This window comes from Monodon monoceros, unplaced genomic scaffold (genome assembly GCF_005190385.1).
Source record: "Monodon monoceros isolate NGI ecotype Baffin Bay Population unplaced genomic scaffold, NGI_Narwhal_1 Super_Scaffold_3, whole genome shotgun sequence".
Taxonomy (NCBI): domain Eukaryota; kingdom Metazoa; phylum Chordata; class Mammalia; order Artiodactyla; family Monodontidae; genus Monodon; species Monodon monoceros.
Genome location: NW_021703780.1, coordinates 68,570,490 through 68,588,795, shown reverse-complemented (window position 1 = coordinate 68,588,795; position 18,306 = coordinate 68,570,490). Strand labels below are relative to the sequence as shown.

The window sequence follows — 18,306 nt, the reverse complement described above, 5'->3', positions numbered from 1 at the left end:
GATACAAGATAGGGTTAAGAATTAGGAATTGGGCACACCTAGTCTTAGAATCTGGGTCTTCTCTGAAGGAGCTGAAAACCGTCTAAGCCTCCTTTCCTTACTTGTAAGATACTATGGTTAACGTAATAGGACCCACATGGCAGGATTGCTGTTAAATGAAACAAAGTAAAATGGTAGGGGTTGGGGTGCAAAAGAGTGTGTGTAGCGGGGGAAATTCTTTCTAAGAGGAGACCTCCAATGCTCCTTCTTGCCTGGACCCTAAAGAGAATATCGACTGGGGAAAAGCCTAGGAGCGCAAAGACTGAAGACTTGACTTGGGCCTGCCTCTCTGGACCTTAGAGAAAAGCTCCTTTTTCCTTAATGTTCCTCCCCACAAGTTTGTCTCTCTTTGCCTTCCTCTACCTCTGGACTGGGGAGACACCGAGGGCCCAGATCACGGTACAGGACCAAGGCCCACTTGGCCTTGGGCACAAGTGTGGTCCTTGTGTGTTCTCACTGGGATTTGTAGCCAAAGCCCACAGAAGCAGCAGCATGATTTGGACAGAGTACCCCCTCCACGAACCATCCTGGTGACTCAGAACAGCGGCAGGTTATAGGTCAAGGATGTAGGAGTTTGGAATTCTGCCCGAATCGTTCTCAAACCCATTAAAATCAACAGCTGTTGTGAATTCTAAGCTAGCACTGTTGCTTTCTCCCAAGGTTCGTGTCACTTCTATTTCCCCAACCAATCCATCCTGTCACTAAAAATTAGTACAAAATAGCAGCTTCTGCTGTCATCTCACCTACTGCCTTCTGGGGCTTACTGTCAGTAAGGAAAGTCAAGGGCTTGTCAGAAAGCTGCAAGGATATTGTTGAGGACAGTGTTCATTCCATTTTACCTGTGATTCTCCAAGAGGTAGACAGGTAGGGACATGGCTCCTGGGGAGAGCTAGGGTGTGTGTGTGTGTGTGTGTGTGTGTATCAGAATCACCTCTGGGGTTTTGGCCATCTATACATGTTCATTATCTATACACCAACCTCTGCCCCCTCCAGGGATTCTGGTGCACCCCAAACCTACAACTTCCATTGTGAGAGCAAGCCCCCAAGTTCTTTGAAGATCCTACTCTAGAGAGCCACTAAATTGACATAAATGAGTAGAGGCCTCAGGTGGACGGGACAGGAAAGTAAATGAAAGTTCCACAGGGACTGGGGAGCCATTGTCTTCTTTTTGAGAAACTTCAGGGGAAAATTTATTGTCTTCAATCAGTAAAAGTTGTATTTTATCCTAAGCAACTGTTATGTTTTATTCTTACAGACTGTGAGTCTTACAGCTGTCCTGGGTTCCTGCTCTGCATGGGCTGTCTCAAGCAGAGGGCTACAACCCCTCTGAGATAAGTTGTTTTTGGCTCTACTTTTATACCCCTGACTTTGGTGTCCCTTTTTCTTTCCCACTGACCTCTAATTTGTATTACCTTTTCTGTTTTCTGTTTCCTATCTACCCACCCTCCTATCTACTCTTCCATCCATCAGGTATTAATGGGGGTACCCATCATAGTACTAAACCCTCTGCTCAATGCTGGAGACACTGTGGGGAGGAAAAAACCATATGGTCTCCAGCCTCGCTGAAGTTGTAAGTTTTGAAAATACATATTATAGAAAGAGGAAGGCAAAGAGATATAAAGAAAAATAGAGAGAGAGGAGATGGGCCTGCTGTTCTGTTACTCACTACTGCCGACTTCTCAAAAGTTGCTGGTTGAAGACCCTCCTCAATGTTTTACACTATCTCTATCCTAACTTTGTGAGCAACACTGAGGACACAGGTTTGTCTTTCTCTCTGGTTAGGGGGACCATGGTAGAGCCCTAAAAAGCATCATCTACTTTCAGAACTGCATCACTTCTGCACTTATCCCCATAAACAGCTTAGTTTCCTGAATAGGATACAGGCCACCTTGAGCCCTGTAGCCCAAATGCCAGTAGATAAGGAGGAACTTGTGGGGTTTCTTCAGTCTTTTTCTCTAGTTTATTACTTTATGCATTGTACAAAGAAATGTACATTTATTATTTAAATTGATAAACTAAGCATTTTTTAAAATTTTAATTGTTTTTCCCCCTGCTTCATTGAGATATAATTGATGTATAACAGTGTATAAGTTTAAGGTCTATAATATAATGATTTGATAAGTGGATATATTGCAAAATGATGGCCATAAGGTTAGTTAACACATTTATCACCTCACACAATTACCACCTTTTTTTTCTAGTAAGAACATTTATGATTTACTCTCTGCAACTTTCAAGTATATGATACAGTATTGTTTACTACAGTCACCATGCTGTATATTAGATCCCCAGAACTTATTTATATTGTAACTGGAAGTTTGCAGCCTTTGACCAGCATCTTCCCCGTTCCCCTCACTCCTCTCTCCACAACACCATTCCCCTCACTCCTCTCTCCACAACACTCCTCTCTCCCTGGCAACACCATTCTACTCTCTGTTTATATCAGTTTTGTTATTTGTTTTTGTTTTTTTAGATTCCACATATAAGTGAGATCATGTAGTACTGATATCTGCCTTTCTCTGTCCAACTTATTTCACTTATCATAATACCCTCAAGGTCCATCCATGTTGTCACAAATGGCAGGATTTCCTTTTTTTATGACTGTATTTTATACATATATCACATTTATCCATTCATCTATAGATGGACACTTATGTTGTTACTATGTCTTGGCTATTGCGAATGATGCTGCAATGAACATGGCGGTGCAGATATCTCTTCGAGATAGTGATTTCATTTCCTTCAGAAAAATTCCTTCCTACAGAAGTGGGTACATATTGCTATATTGCTGGATCATATGGTAGTGTACTTTTAATTTTTTGAGGAATCTCCATACTGTTTTCCATTGTGGCTGCGCTAATTTACATTCCTGCCAATAGTGCACAAGGGTTCCTCTTATCCATACCCTTGCCAACACTTGTTATCTCTTGCCTTTTTGATAATAACCATTCTAACAGATGTCTTACCATAAAACTTTCTACCCCTGAAAGTCTCTCCCTCGTAATGTTATCTAAAATAAGTCCCCCTTTTATTCTGTCTCAGCTCCTATCGGTTTTCTGCATAGCACTCGGTACAATTACATTTATTTGTCTGTCACTTAGCTATGTTCTGTTCCCTGCACACACACACACACACACACACACACATACACACAAAGAGAGAGAGAAGTGTATACGCTTCATGATGGAAATACAGTATGTTTTGTTCACCATTGTTGAACTCTTAATCCAGCACCTGACCCATAGCAGATACCCCCAAATATTTGTCAGATAAATGAAGTAATGTGGTTATTGCAGGCAATTAAAAGGTATAAACACAGGTTAAATGGGGATAATCTATCATGACATATGGAGTAGGAATGTGCCAAGAGAAATAGAGGGATTAAATGAGTATTGACGCATGAAAACTGAGGATGTTGAGCACTGGCCCTTTGCCAGATACCATACATGGTAGGATTGCAATGGGAGGGCAGTATCATTATTCTCATTTAGCAGAGGAGCAAACTGAGACCTAGAAAGGGTAGGAAACTGTCCCAGGTCACAGAGCAGATAAGTGACAGCTACTGGACCCTTTTAAGGCATGTGGGACTCCAAAGCTCATTTTCTTAATTGCAACACTGTGATATGAGAACACAGTAATAGAGCAACGGACATGAACTGCCAGGTCACAGAAGAAGAAACACTCACGGCAACAAAACAAACAAAAAAACAAAGTGCTTAAACCCACTTTTAAGCATAAATACAAATATAAATTAAAATAAAAATAAGAGTTTTGAGGTGTTATTCTGGTTTGTTTTTGCTATTAAATTGAAAATGATTTGTTAATGACAATAAAAATATTAGGAAATAGTCTTTCTACTGATGGGAATATAAATTGTAGCTTTCTGAAAATAACTTGGCCATATGTTTCAAAAATGTAAAATGCATATAACCTTTGACATGGCAATTCCATTTCTCAGAAATCACTTCTAGGAATTTCTTTTTTTACCACCAAGTTCAAATTTTTTATTTTGCTAAAATGTACAAATAGAATTAATGTAACAGTCCACATTCTATGGCTTTTAAACACTTAGCCAATGATGATTTCCATAAGATGATGCTGTCCTGCCTATTTTAGAAAAAGTTCAGAGGCCTTATATTCTGTGAAAGCCTGATTTGCCTTCCTTTCTACCCACCAAATTAATTTGTCTTTTCAGAAGTCTTGCTGGATATTTTCTTTCTTTGTCTCTCCATGTTGCCCAAGGACACCATCAGAGTGAAGCAAAGACTTAACATAAAGGATGTATGTTGCAGCACTGTTCATATTAGAGAAAAGCTACAATCTAAATGTGCCCACAGAAGGAGATTGTAATACATTCGTTCAATGGCCTTTAATGAAGCCATTACAAATAATGGTAAAGTTGATGGCTTAATGAGTTGGAAAGACATCACTAACCGAACAAAATAGGTTCCAAAATGCCATGGACAGTCTTATCCAATCTACAAACAATTAAAAATACACATATATAGAAAAAATAATGGAAAGTTATATGTGAAAACTACCTAATACCATAATCTCTGGCAGTGCTTTTTTACAAATTTTCTACTGTGAACATGTTATACTTTCGTTATAAGGAAAATACTTTTCAGAAAAAGACAGTCAGAAATTTCCGTTCATTTCCATTCAGTGGATATTCACCGAGCATCTACTATGTGTCAGGCTTTGTGCAAGGCACTAGGGTTTCAATGTTGCCACAAGACCTGACTCCATACAGATGACACTCAAGTAGGAAAATGCACAGCTTAGGGCTTATGTGTTAGAGATGATATGCTATTAAATAGGTCTCATAAGTATGTTCCACTGAAAATTGGAAGCAGCACCATTCCACAGGTCATCAGAAATGGTTCGGGCCAATAGCTACACGAAGGATCACCCAGAGCTGTTGAGAAAAGGCAAGCCCTGATTCATCTGTATATTTGCAGTCCAAAGCTTATTTCCATGGGTATTCAACCATCATTGCATGTTATGTTTCTCCCTTTTGGAAACTGTAAGTGCTTGAAACACTACAGCAGAGCCTCCCAGAGATCATGCCCTCTGAAGGCGCACCTTCTACATTTCTTGAATCTAAAAAGAAATGATACAAATGAACTTATTTACAAAATAGAAGCAGACTCACAGACTTAGAAAATGAACTTATTGTTACCAGGGGGAAAGGGTGGGGGGAAGGGATAGTTAGGGAGTTTGGGATTGACATGTACACACTGCTATATTTAAAATGGATAACCAACAAGGACCTACTGTACAGCACAGGGAACTCTGCTCAATATTGTGTAACAACCTAAATGGGAAAATGTATTGTATAACTGAATCACTTCACTGTACACCTGAAACTGTCACAACATTGTTAATCAACTCTACTCCAATACAAAATAAAAAGTTAAAAAAAAAAATCTAGTCTGCCAAGAGGTGCTGGGAAGGTCCACTGAATTCTACGACTATTAAAGACTGCCCAAGAGGTAGGCCTGCCACTAAGAAACCAGACAAATGAATAAATAAGTCAATACAGCTTTGTAGCTGACCATAGGTTAATGCAGTATACTTTGATTTTCTTTAGAGGTGGAAAATAGAGGAGAAATGCTGGTAGGCTGCTTGTCCGTCTCCCTGCTAGAGCAGAGAAGGACTGGACGTAGTGGCTTAATAGTTACAACCCAAGCCTTGCATCCCCAGGCCTGAGGCCAGCCTCCTGCCTCAGCAGATAATGAGTTTGGCAACTTCTGATGGCCTTTTCTGGATGCTAATCCTCATCACAGAACTTCTATAATGCATAATATAATTTAATACACCTGGCAGACTCACCACCAGTTCATTCTTTTGTTATGTAATAGCCCAAAGTGAAGTCGAGGGTGGTTAATGCTCTGACAATCAGTTATTATCCCCAATAACAGGCGATTTTCAAAGGATTATTGCCGTCAGAAACCATTCTGTAATAACTGGCAACTGGAAGCCAGTGTAGCAAAGTAAGACAGTCTGAGAGTTGTACAGATCTGTAAAGACGTTTCAAGCATCCCCCAAATGAAATAACTGCAGTTGTGATGGGATTCACCAGCCACGATAAATCACCTCCTCAGAAATGTTAGAGAAATGTATGCCTGAGTTACTCTTTGGAATCTTTCTATTTTTCTGACTTTTCACCATTTCCCCTCATCTTTGCCCTTTTACAATATTCTGGCATCCTAACAGCCTGCTTCCGGGTAAGTTACAGGAGTCCTGGGAGCTATCTTATGAACTGATTGCACTCTGAAGATACTTTGCACTTGTGTCAGGCCCTGGAGAAAAGATCAGTCATGGGACTGGATCTGAGGGATTTCTTTCTGATATGTACGTCCTGACTTAATTGAATCTCACTTTAGGAAGATAATTTGGATTGGGTTATGACAAGAGAAGAATGACTTATTGTCCTCAGCATGCAGGAGTTTAAGTATCAGTTTATGGCAAAGTCAGACTTTATTCCACACAAGGCTACCCCATTATCATAGGGGCCCTGCCTCACGGAAGAAGATTACCTTTCAGGGAGTGGTTTCATTAGATAGGAGTCCTTTCTTAAAAGAAATGCCTATGAATGATATATCTCCTTAGGATGGTTCCCAAAAACACACTCATGTTATCCAAACTTGAAATCCAAATTCTGAAACAGCCAAAAGGTGGTTTTGTTATGTCACTGCTATGATAAAAATCATCGAATTCTTTGTACTTTATGCAGATTGCATAAATCCCAGCTGTCTGAACTTGGGAAACGTATTCAGTGATGAAATTAAATCGACATCATCTTCCTTTATCTTGGAAGTTCAGATGGCTAGAGGCAATTGCCGCTCTGGCTGTAGGGTTAGGATCGTCAGTGTTAAAATTATTATACTGCCTTTAAGTTTATCTTTGATTAAAAATTAAATTAAACTTCCCTTTATCATTTTCCATACCCCAACAACATGCATGTGTTCTCCAAGTTAAATCAAGATGGACTAAATATTTAATACCCTGTTCTAATTAGCTACAACTGTTACCTGATTTCTCTCTGTAAATGAATGTGAAAGGGCCCGGGAGGCCTAACGTTAACCTTCATCCACTCTCGTTATAGGAGAGAAATTACAGGCTCTAATTAGATGCTTCAAATTACAAAGAAATAGAATTTTCATAACCGGCTTATTAAAATCCTAGGGCCCCTTTGGGATAGGGCAAATTGCTTCTACTATGATCTGCTTATCCTGGTACAACACCATACAGAAGACTCATGTTGTCTGCCATACAAAGCTCATATTTCTCCCAAATTAATGAGTACTCAAATTATTCCAGCTGCCCTCTTGGCACAAGAAAAAGTTGAAAATCTATAGCTGCCAAGTGACGTGGATAACTCAGCTGCTAAATAAAATATGCTTAAGGGGACACAGCTGCTGGGGTGCCTATTTACATTAAAATTATTAAATCCATGAACAGAGGACAAATGTCCCAAGGCAGCTAAACAGCGTTCAGCACTTGGGTTAACTCTTTTATTGGTCCAGGACCCTCAAGGTGCAAGTGTGCCACCTAGTAGGGCAGAAATAGGAAGTTTTTACCAGATGACATTTTTCCCCCAGGATGGATCCCTAAGCATTACAGTGGGAGAACCAGTGAGTCCCTGCTTTTGGAAGTTCTAATCAGTTTTACTTCCTTTGATGTCTTCTTACAAGCTAATCCAAACTTTTATTCTTACTAAAATTAAATAGATCATATATTTGTTAAATTTTGATGTTTCATAAATCCTCAATAAGATTCTCTCTTCTGTGCTTTGATCTCTTTATTGTTTAAAGAGTTCAATCAAGTTCAGATAACCAAGACATGTAGGTTTTAGGAAATGATGCCCCAACTACAGCAATGAACGGATCTCAAATTGAAGTACTCCGCCATTCGGGGGAGTTCTTAAGGAGGCCCCTGAATAACAAATTTACACAGAATGTGACACCATGGGAGAACAATAAAAAACAAGAACAATGCATGAGGGGAAATGATCCAAGTAAATATTCATCACTTATTAATATGAAATTAATATGACCATCTATTACTGTCTCAAAATTCCAGTCACTAATTCCAGTCACTAATAAGGGATTTTATTAAAATGTCTCCAAAATCCTTGATCATTCATATTAGCAATGACCTAGTCCAGATCAAAATTGTTAACACAGAGTTCAAAGGCTGAACCCCTATGCAGACCCATGTCTCAACCATACACAGCATTCAAGCAACCAAACACCCCTCAAAAAATTTATCAGCTAGGACCATCTTCTCTGGTTGAATTTGTAAGTGGGTTACAAGTTATAGCCTGGGTTCTCTGGCTAATGACAAAAACATGTTCTGTTTATCATCCTGAACATTCTGCCCTGTGCACTCTGCGTTGTCCAAATCATGTAAAATTAAAGAATGATGTCATCAATTAGATCAGGCTCAGAGGAAACAGATGAAGATTCTATAAACACTTTTCACCCTTAAACACATAACCTAAACAGAATACTTCCTCTCTCTATAAGAGAAAAATGGCAACAAATGAGATTTAAAAAACAGAGTGGGGACATTTGAAAAACATTTGAAGATGATTAAGGAAACACAGACCTAAGTGAAGATAAGAAGGAAAATGTTGTTCTCAGAAAGAAAAAGAACGAGCCTTGACACTGAAAGAACCCAATATAAAGTCAGCTACAATTACACAGCAATGTTTTGATCCATGCCATTGCTATACATACTTTTACTTATACCAAAGTGTTTCCCTATAAGAAAAAAAAAAAGTGTTCCCCTATATACATGAGTGTCTCCACAGAAGACGTTACCTGCCTTCGAATGTTTCTGTCTCATCTAGAATCTGAGGACGCAGACATTTTTACACAGTCACAGAGTTCTGGATCCTGCTGAAAACCAAAAATTTTGGAGATGTGGGCTTTGCAGTTATTTCCCTAGGATGGCAATCACACTCCCCCTCAAAAGACAGAATTCTCTCAAATTCTTCACTGTCATTCTCACCATGACACTTCTGACTCTTCTAGGGCCACTGTGAGCTCTGGACAAGTTCTGGATGACATGAAAAATCAGCACACAAGGTGTGACCCTGAAGAAAGAGCAGAAGATGTAAATGACCGTGACTTGGAAAAGCATGTTTACATTTCATCTTGCCTTTGACACCTTACAGCGTAAACACAAAAGTGAGCCTCAACAACTTTGGGTGTTACACAGAGTCTTAATAAATAGCTCTGATATATGGGGTCAGGCAAACCTGTTAAATTAGAAAGATGGAATAATGCATGGAAGAAAGCTCTATATTCACCACCATTTGCCTCATCACGGCATTTGCCAATTCATGGAGCAGGGCATGTAAGCCAAACAGAAAACAGAAATGTAGAGTTCGGGGCAGCCTCACTAAGATAAGGAGGCAAAATTGGGTTCAGATCCACAGAGAAAGCCATAACACAAGGGAAAAATATCCCAAAGAAAAGGGGATCCTAGGGAAGTAATTCCATATTCAGAAGGAAATTTCTCCTTAATTTAAGGCAGTTGCTAATCTCTAAGTTGTGCACGTGTTAGATAAGACTCCATTAAACTAAGCAAAGAGCAGCTGATAAGAGATTGAAACATTAAGTAGAGAATTTCACAGTTGCAAAATGCTACGAAAACAAAAATTGAAGTTAAGGGTTCACCAAGGAGGAAGGGGTACAGATAGAAAGCACAGGCTTTCAGTTGAAACCTCTGAAAGGGCTATGCCCCCAAAGTAAGGACAGATCATAAATAAGTTTTAATTGGTTCAAGATACTCTGCCTGCATTTTCTCTGCCTGCCAAAGAATTTATTCCTCTCAAGACGAAGAGTCTCCAAAGCCCCACCAATTTTTCATATACACCATCAGGCAAGCAATCAAGAATTACTAAGCATGCCAAGAAACAGAGTCAAATAACTAAAAATGAAAAAAAATAGAATTACAGGTGATCCAGACATTATAGTTATCAGGCAGGGACTCTAAAATAACAATGACTAAAATGTTAAAGAAAATAAATGAAAAGATGAATCATTAAAAAAAGAATCAAATGGAACTCCTAGAACTGAAAACAGTGACTAAAATTGAGAATTCAACATATGGTTTAATAGAAGATTAGACACTGTACAAGAGAAGATTAATGAACTGGAAAATAAATCAGTAGAAAACAACCAGATTGAACTACAGAGAAGAAGATCATGGAAAATTTTTAAAAAGGTAAAGAATAAATATGCAATCTGGACAAAAGGTCTGACATGCAATTGGAATGCCAAAGAAATTGAGAAGGAATGGGACAATGACAATATATGAAAAGAAACTAAGACAAACATTTTACAAAACGGATGATAAAAATCTACTCATAGATTCAAGAAGATAAATGCTTTCCAAGTGGAATGAATACAAAATAAAAACATATTTAGACATATCATAGTGAAAACTGTAAAAACTAAAGACAAATATCTTTAAGTCAGCTAAAGAAAAAGAAAAAGACACTACTCTCTAAGAATGATAATAAAACTTACAACTGCCTTTTCAATAGAAATAAGAGGCAGACACACACATCTTTAAAAGGCTGAAAGAACCTAAGTCTCAAACTGGAATTTTATGTTGAGAAAAAGTATCTTCTAAAATGACAACAAAATCAAAACACTTTCAGAAAATTTGTTATCAGCAGAATTCAAAGAAATACTCCAAGCAGAAGGAAAATTATCCCAATAAGAAGCATGATAATGCAGGGAGGAATTATAACACAGAAAAAGAAAAACTATACGGGTAAATCTAAGTAAATATTATCTGTTTAACATTACAATAATAATGGTTTGGGGGTTAAAATAGCATGAAGGACACGAGAGGTTAAACAGAGCAAAACTGTTTCAAGGTATGTGCATTATCTAAGTGACAAGTAATAATTTAAGGTAGATTCTAATAAACTAAGGAAATATAATTTCTAGGGTAACAACTCCAATAAATAATACAATAATTAACTAATAGAAAGCTAATAGAGGAGAAAATTGGGTAATAAAACATTTTTGTCTTTTTTCAGATTAATCAACTAAAGAAAAAGAAAACAAAGAATAGATGGGGCAAATAGCAAGATGGTAGGTAAGCTCAAATATATTAATAATTACATTGAATATTGACTATGTTTTAGTACATTTTGCCCTATCTTTTTACTTTCAAGCTTTGTAAGTGCAATGTAATTATAAATAACACTATTTGTCTTTAATAGATGTAATAATAAAAAGGCTGATTCAACAGGAAAAATGCCAACCTTAAATATGTATACTGATAATAACAAAGACATAATAATATATAAAACAAAAGCTGACTGAACTAAAAGGAGAAACAGAGGAATACAACATCACAGTGGGGTATTTTTAACACATCTCCCTGTAACTGATAGAATAAGCAAACAAAGCAAGAAGTAGAGACAAAGGACATCTGAATATTACAATTAGTCAGTTTGACCTAATTGACATATGTAGAACACTGTATCCATCAACTGCAGAATGCGTTTTGTTTACAAATGCTCAAGGATCATTAACAAAAATACATCATATACTTGTCTATAAAGTAAGTCTAAATGTATTTGAAAGAATGGAAATCGTACAGAAGCTATTCAATATCTCAGTGGAATGGGCCAAAAATAATAAAATATTAACTAGGAAATTTGGAATCCAAATTACTTCAAAATTAAATAATATACTTTAAATATTCCATGGGACAAAGAAGAGTTACAATAAAAATTAGAAAATAGTTTTCATTCAATAATAATCAAAATATGATATTTAAAAGCATGCAGGATATCACTAAAGCAACTGAAGGGAAATTGATAACTCTAAATGCATATAATAAAAAAGGATAGCTGAAAAATCAGTTATCTAAGGTTCCACTTTAACAAGCTATAAAAATGTCAAATATAAGCCAAAGAAAGTGGAAGGAAGGAACTATAAAATAAGAATAGAAATCAATGACACAGAAAACAGATATACCATGCCAAAAGTTGCTTCCTGAAGATCCAATAAAATTGATAAATCCTTAAAAAGATGGATTAAGGAAAAATGAGGGAAAATTACCAGTTTACCATATTAGGAATAGAAAATGCAAAGGCCTAAAGATTTATTATATATTTTTAAAATGAAGGGATTTTATAAACAACTTTAAGCCAATAAATATGAGAATTTGAGAGATATGGATACATTCCTTGAAAAGCACAACTTACCAAAGCTGATCTAAAAAGAAATTTTAAAATAGGAATAGCCTTACATATATTAAAGTCATTGAATCTATAATGAAAAATCTCCCCTCAAAGTAAACTATACTTCTTTGTGGCTTCAACATTGAATTCTTACATACAATTAAGGAAGAGATAGCAATCTTAGACAAATCCTTCCAGAAAACAGAAAAAGAAAAAATACTGCCCAATTCAATCTGAGGCCAGCTTACTGATCACGAAGCTGAGAAAGGCATTACAAAAAAGGAAAAAGGCATTACAAAAAAAGAAGTATCTTTCTTGAACAAAGACTCAGAGATATTAAAATCACAGCAAATCAAATTCAGTGAAACGTGAATGCTTAGCATATTATGACAAAGTTGTTTTTATGCCATGAATGTAAGGTTAGTTTAACATTTGAAAATTGCACAATGTAATTCACAGCATCAAAAAAAAACTAAAGAAGAAAAAATATGATGATCTCAATAGATGCAAAATAAGCACTTGATAAAATTCAACACCCATTCAGCTAAATTCTTACCAAGCTACAAACAGAATAGCACTTCCTTAACCCTAAAGAGAATATGTATAAAAACCACCAGCAACATAATACTTAATGGTAAAAACACTAAAAGCGTTTATCCTGAGATCATAGATAAGCATATCTGCTAATCCTTATCCTTGCAATTGTACTGGTGGTCCTAGCCAGGCAATAAGATAAAAGAAGTAAAAGGCATACAGATTAGAAAGAAGGAAATAAAACAAGTCATTATTCAAACAAAAAAAATGATTTTGCACACAGAAAATCAAAAAGGATATATAGATTATTAACAGTTAGAGTTAATAAGTGAACTTAAGTGAAGTCATTGGACACAAGGTCAATATAAAACAATTTTGCTTTCACATGTTAGCAAACAAAAATTAAAAGCTATATCATAAACTGTATCATTTATAATTGCAGCAAAGCCCTCAAATACCTGTTAATAATTCTAAAAAGATATGTGTAGGACTTCTGACACAAAAAACTGAAAACTATTAAGGAAAGAAAATAAGTGAAGGGAAGGACCCAGTTCATGGATTGGCAGACTCAATATTGTAAAGATGTGTCAATTCTCCTTTGGTTGATTTTTATACTCAACTCAAGCCCAATCAAAGTACCAGCAAGTTATTTTGTAGAAATCAACAGATTGATTCTAAAAGTTTTATGGAAATCTAAACAACCAACAAGAGAAAAGACAATTTTCAAGAACCAAAGTAACACTAGAGGACTTACACTACCAAACATCAAGACTTATAAAGCTCAAGTAATTAAAATAGAGTGGAATTGGTACAAGCTTAAACAAATAGACCAAGAGCATAAAATCAGAGTATCTAGAAAAACACCCTACTTTTAAAAAAGTGCTATTACAATACAATGAGGAAAGGCTTATTTCATAAATGTTGCTGGAACAACTTACTATCTATGTGGGGAAAAATAAACCTTAATTAAACTTCTAACAAAGTTTAATAATGAAGCTTAATAATAAAGCTTCTAGAAGATAACATGGAGAATATCATCCACCTTTGTCATAGGAAAATATGTCTTAAACTGTTCATTAAAAAGTGCTATCCATAGAGGAAAAGATTGATACAGTAAACTTTATCAAAAGACAGCATCATAAGAGAGATAAAGGAAGTCACACAGTGGGAGAAGATATTTGCAGTGTATATATATATCCAATAAAAGACTAGCATCTAGAATGTATAAACAGCTGTTAAAAATCAATTAAAAATGACTAATTTTTAAATGGGCAAAAAATATTAGGCACTTCACAAAAGAGGATATCCAAATAGATAATAAATATGAAGAGGCAATCAATATTAGTCATCAGATAAATGCAAATTAAAATGACATACACACAAACACACACACACACCAGAATGGCTAAAATTAAAAACATTGAGAATGTCAAGTGTTGACACACAGGAAATACAACTCCCATTGAATCTCACAGACATAACCTCAAGCAAAAGAAGCCAAACATGAAAGAGTATATACCAGATGGTTCCATTAATATAAAGTTCAATAATAGGTAAAACTAATCCATGGTGATACAAATCAGAAAAGCAATTATGTTTGGGGGACACAGTGACTGGACAGAGGCATGACAAGGGAGGCTCTCAAGGTGCTGGTAGGTTCTACTTGATCCATGTGATCTCTCTCTCTTCCACTCACATGGGAGTGGTCACTTGGCAAAAAAGTCACAGAACTGAACACAAATTTTCTGTACCTTATCGCAAATATTTTGAAACCTTCAATAGATAAGGTCTTTAAAAAGTTAGCTGACTATGCCTATGTAAGATTGTATCACTAGGGGAAGTTGGGAAAAGGTACATGGGGAACACTCAACACTATTTTTGCATTTTTGTGAATCCAAAATTATTTCAAAATAAAAGTTTTTTTGCTTTTTATTTTTAAAGTTAACAGTATTTGTGATAACACAGTGCTACCATAATCCTCATGACAGCAAGTATAAATGATCCACAGGTAAAAAGCTGGCCTAGTGAGGAAAGAAGCTATGGTTGCAATATTTTTGCTAAAAGTGTGAACATATCTGGGTACCTGGAAGAGTGGGACTGAATCACAGTAGCTCTAAGTGAAACCTACTAACCTGTCCAATTTCCACCTTCCAAGCATGGCCACTGCTCTCACCATTAGAAATCTAAAGAATCTTGGGGTGCACCAAGCCTATGAAGGAATCCTGAGTGTAGCTAAGAAGCAGAAAAAAGGTGGACTCTAAGGTGTATTCTCTAAGCCATCCTGTTAAGACAGCTCGCTCAGAGAGATGCCTTGTTCACAGAACACAGCACCATTCCACCTCCGTCCCATAGTCAGTACAACGTGCTCCATGAATGAAAGAGCTTCAGCTTTGAAGACTTTCCTTCTGAACTGTAATCTTGAATAAATTAATGCCACTGCTAATCTCACATGTATGAACAAAGGCTGTCTGCAAACAATAGCACTCCTGTATCTAAGCCTGGAGACATTAAAATATCACCTTGTCTTTCATCATCTTTGTCTTTATCTTCAGTTATTCCCACTGTGGGATGAAAACAGCCCAAGACAAGGGATTACTTTTGCTGCATCCATGTCCTGCAACATATCTCTTTCCAACCAAGAAATCATGGCTTTCTGCTGTCTGTCCCTTGGCCAAATTGTCATAATACACTTCAAGCAACAAATCCAGCCTCCACCCCACAAGGAAGATTCAAAAACCATCAACGCATGTGTAAAACTTGAGCAATGGCTATGTTCATTCTCCAGACAATGTTTTCATCTCCTAATTACATATCATGCAATCTGGGGAGGGACATTTAACGGAATATTCACTCTAAGGTTTAACTACATGAGAATAGGATTTTTAAGATAACGCTCAGAATCCCTCTAGTTTGGCCCCAGATTAGCGAGAGAATGGCTGTCTCAACATTAATTATTTTCAATGAGGTCCTTAGTGCATATAAAACATCCCAGAGCTATTCACATCTAGCATTTACTGCCCGGCCTTCCCTGTGCCAAGCATTTCAGCTGTGTTAGTTCATCTCATATTAAGGTAGGCACTACTTTTCTCCACATCTGCCAAATGGGGAAACAAAGGCTTGAGATCTCCCAATGAGTGAGAACAGAAGAGAAAAAATTCCAACTCCAGTGTCCATTATCTTAACTACACCCTGGACTCCAGCTCCTTCACAGGCTCATAAAATGTGATTCCAGGCAGAGTAGCTCTTCACCTTTCTATTGGCCACTTTGCTGTGAGAATAACACTATCTATTTGGATCTTGCCCAGTTTGTTTCATTCTTGTGACTCATAAAATTGGCTTTGTACAAACCACATGCTTTCTGTAGAGTCAAATAATCCCAAAGGGATTTCAGACCTTAGCTTTGGCTTTGGAAAGCAAAGTGCAGGACTCAAGGAGGAACTGGCTCTTATTCTTATCTACATCCTTTTATCATCCCTTCAAGCAGTGAACAAGGTAGCATCAGATTCTTCCTCAAGACAGTCTGCCCCTCTGCAAAACGAATTCATTAAATGGTCTGACATAATGGGGTCAGGTCTGACATTTACTGAGCATTTGCTTATGTGACTGGCACTGTTCTAAGCCACTATAAGAGTCATCTCATTTAATTTAATCACCGCAACATTCCTATGGGATACTGTGGGAGGCAGAATAATGCTGCTGGCCCACCCCCACATCATGTCTACATTCTAATCCCTGGAATTTGTGATTATGTTGTTACAGGACACAGGGGACTTAAAGTTGCAGATAGAACTAAGATTGCTAGTCTGCTGATTTCAAAATAGAGAGACTATCCTGTATTATCCCCCGGGCCAATGTAATCACAAGGGTTCTTTAAAGCGGAAGAGGGTGTCAGAGTCACACTGCTGTGATCTGAAAAAGACTCATTTGGCTGTTGCAGGCTTTGCAGATGAAAAGGGGCCATGAGCCAAGAAATGGAGAAGTCTCTAGAAACTGGAAAAGGCAAGAAAACAAATTATCTCTTAGAGTCTCCAGAAAGGAATACAGCCCTGGTGACACTGAATTTAGGCCAGTGAGACCCATGTCAGATTTTTGACCTTGAACTGTAAATTAATAAATCTGAGATGTTTTAAGTCATTACATTTGCAGTAACAGTAATTTGTCACAACAGGAAAAAAAATAAAACACCTAATAGAGGTAGATTTTATTATGATGATGATTTCTATTTTACAGATGAAGAAACAGGCACTGAGAGTTTTAGAATCTTGCCTGTGGGCATCCAACTAGTAAGTAACAGAGTCAGGATCTGAGCCAAACTGTCGAGAGCTCTCACTCTTTTTATACTATGGCTTCCCTCCAAGGCAGCTCCTCTTACTATCAAAATTTTCCCTATTATTTCTTTCATTAAAACAGAGGTTCTATTTAACAAGTTTACAATTCCTTGTGTAGTATCTGAAAGGGAAAGGAGGAGAGAGAAATAATCTAAGTCTTTCACCTCCTTAGTTAAATTTATTGCTAAGGATCGTTTTCCTAATTTCCTTTTCAGATTGTTAGCACATTGTTAGTGTACAGAAAAGCAACTGACTTTTGTGTATTGATTCTATATCCTGCAACTTTATTGAATTTGTTTGTTGCTTCTAAGAGTTTTCTTTTTTTTGAAGTCTTTAGGGTTTTCTTCATATGAGATCATGTTATCTGCAAACAGAGATAATTATATTTCTTCCTTTTTGATTTCAGTGGCTTTTATTTCTTTTCCTTGCCTAATTACTCTGGCTAGGACATCTATTGATAGAGCCATGTTGAACACAATTGGTGAGAATGTGCATCTTAGAATCTTAGAATCTTAGAATCTTAGAAGAGAAGCGTTCATTTATTCACCATTGAGTATGATGTTAGCTTTAGGTTTGTCATATAAGGATGTCATTATGTTGACTTATGTTCTATACGCAATTTGTTGACAATTTTTTATCATGACAGGGAGACAAATTTTGACAAATGTTTTTTCTATATTTATTGAGATGATCATGTGATTTTTATCCTTCATTCTGTAAATGTGGCATATCACATTAATTGATCTGCATGACTCATCCTTTCATTCCAGGGCTAAATTTTTACCTGATCATGGTATATAATTCTCTTACTGTGCTGTTGAATTTGGTTTGCTAGTATTTTGTTGAGGCTTTTTTTTTTTTAAATGAAAGCTTCTTTATTTATTTATTTTTGGCTGTGTTGGGTCTTCGTTGCTGTGCACGGGCTTTCTCTAGTTGCGGTAAGCAGGGGCCACTCTTCATAGCGGTGCGCGGGCCTCTCACTGTCGCGGCTTCTCTCGTTGCAGAGCACAAGCTCCAGACGCACAGGCTCAGTAGTTGTGGCTCACGGGCCTAGTTGCTCCGCGCCATGTGGGATCTTCCCAGACCAGGGCTCGAACCCGTGTCGCCTGCATTGGCAGGCGGATTCTCAACCACTGTGCCACCAGGGAAGCCCCTTGTTGAGGATTTTTTTTTTTTTTTTTT

General features: G+C 37.1%; 1 protein-coding gene across 1 annotated transcript in view; it reads right to left on the bottom strand.

The window, feature by feature from the left end:
• CACNA2D3 (calcium voltage-gated channel auxiliary subunit alpha2delta 3) overlaps window positions 1–18,306 on the bottom strand; it is a 781,826-nt gene that overhangs the window by 296,786 nt on the left and 466,734 nt on the right. The window lies entirely within an intron of this gene.